Raw genomic sequence first — 12,531 nt, 5'->3', positions numbered from 1 at the left:
TCGGTATTTTAACTGTAATCTTCACAACAACCTTGTGCAGTAGATACAATTACTGTTTCCATTTTATGGATGTAATTCAAATCTAGTATACCCTCCAGAGCCTCTATTATGAAACTTTTCCCTAGCTGTATGTATGCATCTTTGCTCCTTAACATTGAACATTTAGGTTGTTTCCAATATTTTGCTATTATAAATAGTGCTGCAATGAACTTTTTAGGCATATCATTGCATACTTGTAGGGTTGTATCTATAGAAGAATTCCTAAAAGAAAAATTGCTGAAGGAATTTGCATTTTAAATTGTGGTTGATACTGCCAAGAACCCAAGAATCCAAGGTGAGTTCTGTTCATCTGGTAAGTGAGAGCAGTATTTCATTGTAATTTCAGTTTGCACTTCTCATTATAAGTGATACACCTTTTCGTATGCTCTTAGCCATTTTGATCTTTACTGTGAACCGTTTGTCATAGACTTTTTTACTAAGTTGTTGGTCCCTTGTTACTAATTTGTAAGTGTTCATTTTATATAAAGGAAATTATTCTTTTGTGGTACATGGTGTAGATGATGTTTTTGCTGTGGTTATTTGAGTGTGTATGTGTATAGGTTCTGGGTTTTGTGTCATACTTAGAAAGGACTTCTCACTGCAAGATTATTATTTTTTTCAAGTAGGCTTCACGCCCAGCCTGGGGCTTGAACTCACAACCCTGATGTCAATAGTCGGATGCTTTACCAACTAAGCCAGCCAGGTGCCCCATGCAAGAAGACTATTTTTAAAAACCTGCATTTTCTTCTAGTGCTTCTAAAGTTTATTTTTCACTGTTTCATTTTGAGTCATCTAAAATGTATTTTGGAATAAGAAGTGAGATATGGATCCAAATTTATTTTTTTCCAGATGGCTATCCATTGTCCCAACACTATATACTGAATGATCTATATTTTCTGCACACTTCTTTAATAATCCATCTCTATGTATTTATATACTTCTTTTGTTATATACTATGTTCACATATGTATTTGGGTTAATTTCTAGACTCTATATTCCATTTCCATGTGCCAGCACGACTACTGTAGATGTATTGTGTAGTTTTCCTACGTGCTCCTCTTATATTTTTTTGCAATGTTCCTCAAGGTTTAAGGAACAGCATCATGGGTGTTAGCATATGGGGATAGCTCATAGGGGATAGCATGCCTGCAGTCTACTGAAGGACTGCAGGTCTCCCAAGGCTTTACAGAGTGATTTGTCTATGATGTCATCCAGCAAGAAGGGACAGTCAGTCAGGATAAGAATCCAGGGATTTACCTAGTTCCTCTTTCCAATGCCCCAGCCTTAGAGGGTAGAGGTGGTAGAAAGACTGGATTGACTTTTTAGTCATCCTCCACAACTAACAGTTTTCTAAGTCCTATTGAGTCCATTCTCCCAATTTCTTTTGAATGGGTTCTTCCTGCCATCAGCATCCTCAGATCTCTCTCCCCTGTTCCCCAGACTGCTGCAACAGTTCTGGAAGCTTCCTGACCTCTCTCAAGCCAGACCAGTGACTCTGCCTGTTATAAAGTCCCATCCCTCAGCACCTGGGGAATTTGTCTTCGGGGCTCTCATTCCCCTTTTGTAATTAATTAGTTGTGATTATCCAGCCTCTCCCCATGTAAGTTGAGTGAGCACAGCATCTTGTTTTATTCATTGCAGTATCCCCAGCATCTTAGCCCAAAATCCTAACCTCAGTTTTCTAAAAATGGAAAGGTAGAATGGGAAAATAATATTTATTTTACAAATCCTTTTGATGATTAAGACAAAGGATCTGTGCCTAGAGGAGGGCCTGGCACGTACCCATGGTTCAGTAAGTAGGCACAATTTCTCACCTTTCCCTCAAATTACTGTTTTTCCCTGGGGTAAAGCATAAAGGAGAAGCTATCACTTCCCCTGCCACCCCCTCCCCAAGACACAGACAAGTGGAGAAAGACCCTGAATCATTAAAAGGGAGAAAGGAATTTTACGTCTTGACCCTTGAGAACCCAAAAGGCCCAAGTCAGATGGCCTTGCCTGAACTTTACTCAAGGGCTCCAGATATGTCGGGTGGGGGCTCTTCTACCCGAGTTTCTGACAAGGGAAGCCTGGGGCGGAGACTGAGGCCGGGGCCTAGCGCGGCCTACCCAACGGCTTGGCGGGCCCACTGGGGACCGGACCACACGCGGGGCCACGCGAAGGATCACGCGCGGGCTCGCTCTGCTCCGGCCTTTGCGGAGGCCTCCCGGCGGCCAGCTGGGAAAGGCTCGGCCGGGGGGCGGGAGGGGGGGGTGGGGGCTGCGGGACACAGGCCCCTTTGTCCGCGGCGTGGAGGGGACCCAGCTGCAGGCCCGCGGCGGAGCGCGGTTGGCCGGCGGGCACCGGGCTGCGGCGGCCTAGGGAGCGCTTCCCCAGAGGGGGCGCCCAGAGACTCAGAGAGGGGGAGCCAGTCAGTTCCAGGTCAGCTGGGTGGGGCCTCCCGCGACTCGGAACAGGGCACCAGCGCCGATGCCGGCGCTTCTTTGTTAAAAGCGGTCCAAGGTTTTTCTCTTCTGGGAGTAAAATTTCATTGAAGGATTGACTTGGCCGCGAGGAATATAAAAGAACTATGAGCTCGTTTTTCCGCCCTAGGAGCTTAGGTTTTGGGAAACGAGGAAAGCGTCCCTGAGTTTATCCTGAAAGAGCTAAGGAGCATGTGGACAGTAGGCGCCCTGGGAGGGAAGAGGAGGAGAGAGCTGGCGGGGGTGGCTGGAGCCATCTGGGCAGAGCGGAGGCCGGAAAACCTAGCCCGGTGGCTGGAGCCGTGGGGATGCCACACGGAAACAGGGTCTGCAGATGCTTACTGACCAAACTGTAGGTGAAGAGTCCGAGGAAATTGCTGAAGCAAGCAAGCAAACAAACCCATAATCCACTTCAACAAACAATTCTTCATATTTTTTAAGTTTGGTAGCAGAAATCTTTTATTAAAATGAAATATGTATAACATCAATATATAAAATGGTTGAAAATATATTGGTCCTCAAAACATTTAAGTCTTCATTGTTTGTTAGGAAATGCTTTCTTTTTTGTGACCTTGAGGTACCTTCATCCGGCTACAGAGAAAAAAACAAATGGAAAAAAAAAAAAAAAAAAGGATAGCCAGAATCCTTTCTTAGTTGCTGAAACTTCCATCCTAACATGGAACATATATTTCTACCAGCACTATCTCACATTACCCTGAGTTGCAAACTTGGGATGAGAAAAGTGTCAAACCTCGTGGAAATAGACTTTCACAGTGCACCAGTAGCGGTCTTCTAGAAATACAGTGAGTATTGTTGGAACTGGGCAGCTTTCTTCCAAACCTACTATTATTTCTTTTAATCAGGTCATGCCCCTTTTTTGATACCTAGAAACTATTTGACACTATAATCATTGTTCCTAACAGTCTCTGTTCAAGCACATACTGCATACCAGCTACTCTTCCTGTACCTTTGTAAACCTCATTATTTTTAATTCTCAACCATAGTATGTTTTAGCTTAGGTAGTGAACATAACTGTTTACTTTGTGTTTTGTTGTTGTTGTTGTTGTTGTTGTTTGTTTATTTTGAGAGGGAGCACAAGTTGGGGAGGGGCAGAGAGAGGGAGAGACTGAATCCCAAGCAGGCTTCCGGCTATCAGAGCAGATCCTGATATGGGACTCCAACTCACAAACTGTGAGATCATGACCTGAGCTGAGCTCAAGAGTCACTTAACTGACTGCACCACTCAGGTGCCCCCATTTTGTGGGGTTTTTCAAAATAACCTTATAATATTAACATGTTTAATCTTAACAATTATATAGGGTAGACACTAATCCTTATTTTAAAAAAAAATTTTTTTTTTTAAGTTTATCCATTTATTTTGAGAGCGCGAACTTGAGTGAGGGAGGGGCAGAGAGAATCCCAAGCAGGCTCTACACTGCGGGTGTAGAACCTGATGCAGTCTTGTACCCACAAACCATGAGATCATGACCTGAGCCAAAGTCAGATGCTTAGCTGGCTGAGCTACCCAGATGCCCCAAGATTTTTTTTTTTTAAGTAATCTCTACACCCACCGTGGGGCTCAGATTTACAACCCAGAGATCAAGAGGCACATCCTCTACCAACTGAGCCAGCCAGGAGCTCCCAAACCCTCAATATTTTTTCAATTAGAAAATATTTTGGGGCCGCCTGTGTGGCTTAGTTGGTTAAGTGACTGACTTCAGCTCAGGTCACGATCTTGCGGTTCGTGGGTTCGAGCCCCGCCATGGGATCTGTGCTGACAGCTCGGAGCCTGGCGCCTGCTTCAGATTCTGCGTCTCCCTCTCTCTGCCCCTCCCCCACTTGTGCTCTGTCTCTGTCTCTCAAAAAATGAATAAACATTAAATAAAATATTTTGAATGCTCGGAAAAGTTTTGAGACAAATACAAATCTCAGTCTTTTTCCATATTTGATTTTGATATTTTGGAAAGAAATAAAACATTGTAGATACGGTGGAAGCCTCCCAGGAACTACTCCCTGATTTCATTCCCATTTCTCCTTTCTCTCCCCAGACATGCATTATTTGAAATTGGTATCTATCTTCCCCTGCATGTTTTATTCTTTTCACTACATTCATATACCCATATATGAAATAAAAATACATCAATTTATTTTTAAGACTTACCCACTTTGATATGTAGGTCTAGTTCATTCATTTAAACTGTTACTTTTCATTGTATGATCACAACACAATCATTTCATTCTCCTATTGATGGACATTTGGTTTCTACTTTTTGTACTCTGAACAATGCTGCAATGCATATTTTTGCTTAGGTCTTATATACACAAGAGAGAGTTTCAGGCTGGTTTTTAGGAATGCACATCTCCAACTCTGCTAGATATTGCCAGGCTCTCACAGTGGCTATAAAAGTAACATTTTCACCAGCAGTAACTGAGAGTTCCTTTTGGTCCACAATCTCAATAGTACTTAGTATTGTCAGATGTTTTAATTTTTAACAAACCTAATGGATGTGAAATGATAATCCATTTCTGTCTTAATTTCTATTTCCTGAATTACTAGTGAGTCTGAGCATCTTTTCGAATGTTTATGGGACACTGGATTTTTCTTTCTTTGATTTGTCTTTGCTCATTTTTATTTACTTACCAATTATAGAAATCCTTTATGTGTTCTGGATCAATCGCATATCAGCTATATATGAGGCAAAAACCTTCTCTTGGTTGCAACTTTTCACTTTTTTTTTTCCTTTTGTACAGAAGTGTAAACGTTAACGTAGTCAAATGTATTGCATATTTTACTTAATAGCTTTTTGTGACTTAAGAAATTATTTCCAGGGCACCTGGCTGGCTCAGTCAGTGGAGCATGCAACTCTTTTCTTTTTTTGATGTTTATTTTTATTTTTAAGAGAGACAGAAACAGAGTACAAGCTGAAGAGGGCAGAGGGTAAGAGAGACAGAGCAGGCTCCAGGCTCTGAGCTGTCAGCACAGAGCCCAACTCGGGGCTCATACTCATGAACCATGAGATTGTGACCTGAGCTGAAGTTGGTGCTTAACCATCTGAGCCACCCAGGAGCCCCTGGAGCATACAACTCTTGATCTCATGGTTGTGAGTTCAAGCTCCACATTGGGTGTAGAAATTACTAAAAAATAAAATATTTAAAAAGTAGGGGTGCCTGGGGCGCCTGGGTGGCTCAGTCGGTTAAGCGTCCGACTTCGGCTCAGGTCACAATCTCGCGGTATGTGAGTTCGAGCCCGCGTCGGGCTCTGTGCTGACTGCTCAGAGCCTGGAGCCTGTTTCAGATTCTGTGTCTCCCTCTCTCTCTGACCCTCCCCCATTCATGCTCTGTCTCTCTCTGTCTCAAAAATAAATAAATGTTAAAAAAAAAAAATTAAAAAAAAAAAAAAGTAGGGGTGCCTGGGTGGCTCAGTTGGTTGAGCGTTCACCTTTGGCTCAGGTCATGATCTCGCAGTTTGTGAGTTAAAGCCCCGGGTCAGGCTCTGTAGTGACAGCTCAGAGCCTGGCACCTGCTTCAGATTCTGTGTCTCTGTCTCTCTCTGCCCCTCCCCCACTTGTGCTCTGTTTCTCTCTATCAAAAAGAAATGTAAAAAAAAAAAAAAAATTTAAAATAAATAAATAATAAAAAGTGAAAAATAGGAGGGGTGCCTGAGTGACTCAGTCGGTTAAACGTCTGACTTTTGCTCAGGTCATGAATTCAAGCCCTGGGTCACACTGTGTGCTGACAGCTCAGAGCCTGGTGCCTGTTTCAGACTGTGTGTCTCCCTTTCTCTCTCTGCCCCTCCTCCACTTGTGCTCTGTGTCTCTCTCACAAAAATAAACATTAATATTTTAAAAAAAATTGAAAAATAAAAAAATAGGGGCATCTGGGTGGTTCAGTTGGTTAAGCATCTGACTTTGGCTGAGGTCATGATCTCATGGTTTGTGAGTTCGAGCCCTGCATTCGGCTCTGCACTGTCAGAAGCTTGGGATTCTCTCTCATTCCCCCTCTCCGTATTTATTAAATAAATAAGTAAAAATTTTATTTATAAAGAAATAAATAATAAAATAAATTATTTCCTACCCCCAAGGTCATATAGTTTGTCTCCTATATATTGTTTTAAAAGGTTTAAAGATTTTCTTTTCAAATCAAAGTCTTTATATTTGTATATGGTATAAGGTAATTTAATTGTTTTTCTTATGCATGTTTAATCCCAGCACCATGTACTGACTAGACAAGAACAATTCAATTCAAAAAAAAAAAAAAAAAAAGAGAAACAACTATAGCCTGGGTACGGATGGGTGGGTGTAGAGATTTGGAGAGAGCTCTGAAGGGAAGAAATGGTTCCTAGGGCCCACCCAGGTCCAGTCTGGGCTCAGGGTCTCTACCTAGATGATGTTGTTGTGTCCTGGCATCAGAGACGGGTTTAGAAAATTCTGAGGAAGGCATTTCTGATCACCTAGACTGCTGTGGGACCTGGTTCCAAATTGGGATTTCCCACCCAATTGGCATTTCTGGCTCCAGCCATTCCCAACTACCCAAGGGAAGGCACATCAAAGCGTGGACTCCCTGAGGCAGGCTAATGTCTGGGGCAGGGAGCCTGCTTGGCAGGTCTAAGGGCAGTATTGACTAACATGGCTTTTTCCACCCATTTTCCCTAGAGCTAGAAGCTCCATAGGTCTCTGTCTTCCACATTTTTACAGGGAAGATTTTTTTCCAAAATCTGATATGTCACCAAATATCCAGCTTTCAAAATCCGGTTCTTTGTCACAAGCTACCTTTCCAATAAGTCAAAACCCTACGTTTTAGATTATTGTTATGGCAGCAACCTCATTTCCATGTACCAGTTTCTACATTATTAAATTATATGGTACACTGATATAACAAAGAGACTACAGAATACAATGGCTCAAACAAAATAGGAATTTCTTTCACTCTCACCCAGCCATCTGGAGGTGAATGGCTTATAGACAGCTTTGTTCCAGATGCTTATTCAGGGACCCAGGTCCCTTCCATCTTGTTCCCCCACATATTCCTAAGGTGTGAGGTGTTGACCTCTTATTGTGGTCAGAGCTGGGTTACTCCTGGAACTGCAATCTAGCTGCCAGTCTTTATGTCGCTCTGGTCTTCCTTTGGTTGATTTCTCAGAAAGAACTCATGAGAACAGCAGTCTCTGAGTTTTGGCAGTACTCTCAACAGTTTCTCTCTAGCCTTGATACTTGAAGATCAGTTTGGCTGGCTACTGAATCTGTGGTTCACATTTTCTTGTCATTGTCTTAAACATGTTACTGTATTACTTTCCGGATAAAGTGTTAACTAGCAAAAAAAGTATAATGTAATTTTTTCCTCTTGGCCTTTTTTTGCCTGGATGCCAATAACCATTTATTTTCTTTTCAAGTACAATAGTTTCAATAGACCATGTCTTTTTATTGGTCATTCTGGATCCATTTTCCCAGATACATGGCATGTTCTTTCAATATAGAGTTCCAAGTTCTAGAATAGAGCTCCTTTTCTGGTTGTATTCATAGAGTGGCTTTAAAATAAATCAAATCAGTAAATAAATAACCTTATATTTTATGAGATTTGCCTCTCTTGCTTCCCTCCCTTACTTTTATTTGGACCTACTTCCTATTTGTCCCTGTCCCTGGGATTTCATTCCCAGCAGCTTCTCCTTATTGAGGACCTAAAGAGCTTTGCCTTGGAAGCTTTGTTTGTAATTCTGAGAGCTTGTAGGACCCAGTCTGCCCCGTCACTATGAGACCTTTATTGGATCTTCACGGTCCTCATCAGTGAGCTGGACTCTGCAGGATCCCCTCCCTGCTTCCACTGAGAGTTGTCGATTGGGGGTTTGCCTGCTTTCAGGGTTGCCGAAAGCCGAATTCCTTCCCTTTGCCTCCCTCTGCACGGATTCTGATCCCACACAAGTCTTGTAGCTAACAGGGTTTATTCTTGCCAGCTTGAATTGTGGATTCAGAAGAATGCCTTGTTTATGGAGATGTTATCCATGGATTTTTGGTTGGCTCTCCCAGTTGCATTTTGCTGCCATGGTCGTCTACCCTCACTCTACTAATTTTGCCATATATTACATTTATTGTCATCCAACCCTAAATCTTTTATTATTTACCCAAATTTTCTTTATAACCCAAATAAACTACACCTCTGAACCCTTTTTTTTTAAGTTTATTAATTTTTTATTTTTTGTGAGAGACAGAGAGCAAGTGGCGGGGGGGGGGGGGTGGGGGACAGAATTCTAAGCAGGTCCCATGCTGTCAGCTCAGAGCCTGAAGCGAGGCTCGAACTCATGAACCTCGAGATCATGACCTGAATTGAAACCAAGAATCCGAAGCTTAACTGAGTCACCCAGGCGTCCCTACATCTCTGAACTCTTTTAGCAGCTATGTCTGTCAGTCTTTTCCCTTGGGTGGAGAAACTGCCCCAACCCCTGCTATAAGCACTGAGCCTGACTCTAGTTCCTGACCTAGGCTGAAGTACTTTTTGTCTCCTAAGCGCCTGGCTGCCTCCCCTGCATCTCTACTAGGATCCTCATAGCCCTGAGGCTTCAGTCCTACTCATGACTTTAGGTTTCTGTTTAGTTCAGGGCCACAGAGATTACAATCTTGTTTTTGAGCTCAGCACTATCATTTTGTTGTTTTCTTTTTTGTGTTTTATCTATCCCTGCTATGTGTTTACAGCAGAGGGAGTGCCAAGAGAGCGAACTCACAGAGCCATCTTGACTCAAAGTATCTCAAAAAACATTTGAATGCACAGTGCACGATGAACTGATGAGCCACTATGGGGATACAAAAATGAGTAAGAAAGGCTCTCAGTCTCAGAGAGATGAAGAATCTAGTGAAAGAAGGTGACCCATAACATGCCACCATAAAACAGACTGAAAACTTCTCTATGAGAAGTGGTTAGTAGAGCTGGCAGATCCCAGGAAGACTTGTGAGGGGGCCGAGGAGGGCTCCTCAGAGGTAGTAGCTTTAGAACAGCTCATTTAGAAATATGGTTGTGGGAGTGGATGTGGCAGTTTGGGGACACCATCTGTGAAACTGGAGCACAGGCTGCTTTGGTGGAGTGTGGAGGATGTATTGAAGGAAGAGGCTGGAGGTTTGAGCACAGACTGTGGAGTTCACACAGACTAAGTTCCAGTCCCGCCTCCACCACTAACTAGAGGTATGAGCCTGGACAGTGCACTTCATCTTTCTGAACCTTAGTTTCATCTATAGAAAGGGAATAGAATATCCCCTGCCTCAAAGGGTTATAAGGAGTGTAACTGTTGGTGATGTATATAAAGACACAGTAAACTCTTTTTTTAAAAAGCTTATTTATTTTGAGAGAGAGAGGGAGGGAGGGAGGGAGGGAGAATCCCAAGCAGGGCCTGAACTCATGAATTGTGAGATCGTGACCTGAGCAGAAATCAAGAGTTGGACACTCAACTGATTGAGCCACCCAGGTGCCCCAAGACATAGTAAACTCTTAGTAAGTAGTACTCATAACTATTATGAGCATTATGAAGGGTCTTGAATATTACGCTATTAACTTTTTTAAAGCTTTGTCAAGGTATAATTTACATACAATAACAAACTGAGCACTTTGCCATTTACTAGTCCTCCTTCTGTTCTCTGGAACAGTCCCTGGAATATTACCCAGACTGTAACGTCTCCAAAAATGTCTACTTGTTAATCTCGGGAACCTGTGACTATGTTAGGTGGCATGACAAAGGGGAATTAAGGTTGAAGATGGAATTAAGTTTGCTAATCAACTACCCTGGAGATGAGCATATTATTCTGGATCGTCTATGGGCCCAATGTAATCAAGAGAGTCTATGTGCATAGAAAAGGGAGGCAGAAGAGGGAAAAATCAGACTGTGTGAGATGACTTTGCTGGACATGCCTTTGAAGATGGAAGGGGCCATGAGCAAAGGAGTGTGGGCAGTCTCCAGAAACTGGAAAAAACCAGGAATCATTCCCCCCTGGAGCCTCTAGGAAAGCAGCCCTGCCAACACCTTGACTTTGACCCAGTGAGACCCACTCTGAACCTCTTTCCTCCCAAACTGTAGATAATAAGTGTTGTTTTATTTTATTTTGTAACAAATTAAAAAAATTATTTTTAACATTTATTCATTTTTGAGAGACAGAGCAGAAGCAGGGGAGGGGCACAGAGAGAGGAAGACACAGAATCCGGAGCAGGCTCCAGCTCTGAGCTGTCAACACAGAGCCTGATACGGGGCTCAAACTCACAAACAGCGAGATCATGGCCTGAGCTGAAGTCAGAGGCTTAACCGACTGAGCCACCCAGGTGCCCCTATTTTGTTTTATTTTAAAGATTTATTGGGGTGCTTAGGTGACTCAGTCGGTTAAGCCTCCGACTTCAGCTCAGGTCATGATCTCGCAGTTCGTGAATTTGAGCCCTGCGTCAGGCTCTGTGCTGACAGTGCAGAGCCTGGAGCCTGTTTTGGATTCTGTGTCTCCCTCTCTTTCTCTGCTTTTCCTCCCTTGCTCACGTTCTGTCTCTCTCTCTTGAAAATAAACATTAATTTTTTTTTTCAAGATTGATTGATTGATTGATTTTGAAGTAATCTCTACACCCAACATGGGGCTCAAACTCACAACCCCAAGATCAAGAGTTGTGCACTCCACCCACTCAGCCAGCCAGGTGCCCCAGAAGTGTGTTATTTTAAAACACTATATTCCTAGTAATTTGTTGTAGCAGAAATAGAAAACCAGTAGAGTCTTGAATAACTGCTTGTTGACTACCTGAATTAATGAATCAAGGACAACTCTACTACCTTTTTCTTATAATAATCCTAATTTTAGAGGAGAGAAAATTTAGTTTGGATCATGCCCTCTCCCCGTAAGCTACCCATATCTTAAATAACATGGACTTCTTGGGGTGGTGCTAAAGTGATTTTGAGGTTGATTGAAGAGTAAGTGTTTGTATTCCCCAAAATTCCTATGTTGAAGCCTCATTCTCAATGTCAGAGTATTTGGAGGTGAGGCCTTTAGGAAGTGATTTGGTCATGAGGGTGGAACCCTTATGAATGGAATTAGTGCACTTATAAAAGGGACTCCAGAGAGCAACCTTGATCCTTCCAGCATATAAGGACACAGCAAGGAGATGGCTGTCTCTGAACCAGGAAGTGAGCCCTCACCAGACATTAAATCTGCAGGTGCCTTAACCTTGGACCCCCAGCCTCCAGAACTGTGAGAGATAAATTTCTCCTTTGGCTTTTGGCTTGGATGAGGCAAAGGTAAAACTGTCTTTGGTTGTCCCTGATCCAGGTGCATCTGACACCAGCTGCCTCCACCATGCTGCCTAAGTTCGACCCCAATGAAATCAAAGTCGTATACCTGAGGCACACCAGTGGCGAAGTCCGTGCCATGTCTTCCCTGGCCCTGAAGATCAGCCCGCTGGGACTGTCTTCAGAAAGCGTTGGTAATGACATTGCCAAGGCAGCCGGTTATTAGAAGGGTCTAAGGATTATAGTGGAACTGACCATGTAGCACAGACAGGCCCAGACTGAAATGGTACTTTCTGCCTCTGCCCTGATTGTCAAAGCCCTCAAGGAACCGCCAAGAGACAGAAAGAGGCAGAAAAACAAGCACAGTGGAAATATCACTTTTGATGAGATTGTCAACATTGCCCGAAAGATATGGCACCGACCTTTAGCTGGAGAACTCTCTGGAACCATCAAAGAGATCCTAGGAACTGCCCAGTCTGTGGGCTGCAGTGTTGATGGCCACCACCCTCATGAAATCATAGATGACAGCAATAGCAGTGCAGTGGAATGCCCAGCTAGTTAAGGGCTACAAAAGAAAATATTTCAACAAAGGATCACTTGATAACCAATGGAAAAACAAACAAACAAACAAACAAATTTCTGTTTCTTATGATGGACCCAGTCTATGATACTCTGTTATAGCAGCACGAATGGATTAAAAAGGAGTTTGGGGTAATTCCCGATTGGATGCACCATTAATATAGTAATTATTTATTTTATTTTTTTTTAAGTTTATTTATTTGGAGAAAGACCGTGTGA

The 12,531-nt window shown here is 42.9% G+C and overlaps 1 protein-coding gene and 1 pseudogene across 4 annotated transcripts in view; both read left to right on the top strand.

Annotated features, from left to right (window-relative positions):
- TYRO3 (TYRO3 protein tyrosine kinase) overlaps nt 1-11,840 on the top strand; it is a 40,842-nt gene extending 29,002 nt beyond the window's left edge. For 2 of the 4 annotated variants that reach the window (XR_006203634.1, XR_006203632.1), the window contains exon 20: nt 240-546. The gene's annotated coding sequence lies outside the window, so the exon portion shown is untranslated. Of the gene's footprint in view, nt 1-239; nt 549-11,773 lie in introns of those variants that run through there. The other 2 variants (XR_006203631.1, XR_006203633.1) reach the window with 2 other exon arrangements.
- On the top strand, nt 11,801-12,295 carry LOC122222161 (annotated as a pseudogene).
- Nucleotides 12,296-12,531: the final 236 nt, after the last annotated feature.

Source organism: Panthera leo, chromosome B3 (assembly GCF_018350215.1).
Source record: "Panthera leo isolate Ple1 chromosome B3, P.leo_Ple1_pat1.1, whole genome shotgun sequence".
In the NCBI taxonomy this organism is placed as follows: Eukaryota; Metazoa; Chordata; class Mammalia; order Carnivora; family Felidae; genus Panthera; species Panthera leo.
Note: the sequence above shows the minus strand (reverse complement) of the source record. Positions and strands in the feature narration are given on the sequence as shown.